Source organism: Bison bison, unplaced genomic scaffold (genome assembly GCF_000754665.1).
Source record: "Bison bison bison isolate TAMUID 2011002044 unplaced genomic scaffold, Bison_UMD1.0 scf7180017864304, whole genome shotgun sequence".
Classification (NCBI taxonomy): Eukaryota; Metazoa; Chordata; class Mammalia; order Artiodactyla; family Bovidae; genus Bison; species Bison bison.
Window position 1 is genome coordinate 4,367,193 of NW_011494876.1, and position 563 is coordinate 4,367,755.

A 563-nucleotide genomic window follows, 5' to 3' on the forward strand; every position below is an offset into this window, starting at 1 on the left:
ATGCCACCTGCATTGGGTCCAAATATGCAAGTACTAAAGACTAGTGCATGAAAACCTCCTTGTTAATTTTTTTTCTATTTTTTTTTTCCCTTTCTGCAATCTCCTCTCCAGTCACAGTGGGATTTTTTTTTCTTTTTCAAAACTTGTAATTTCAGAACTTGTAATTCTCATCCTCAAACCCTGAGGTCATCTTTCATTGCCCTTCAAGGATGATCCATGCTCCTTCCCACGGCCCTGCTCGGTCAGGCCTGGTTACCTGTGTTCTGATCTTTGACCAGATCGCCCCTCATTTACTGTGATCTTCCTGATGCCAGCCAACCCAGTCCTACCTCAGGAACCTTTGCACTCAGAGTTCTCACTGCCAGGAACATCTTCCACAAAGGTTTTCATGGTCTTCACATGTCACTCCCTGAGCGAATCCCTTCTTGGCCACCTTGTTAAAAACACTCCCTTCACCATCATCTTCTATCCTGTTATTTTATAGCACCCACCTCTCCCTGATGTTTATTTGCGGACATATGTGTGTTAATATATAGACATACACGTATGTAGCTGCTATATTG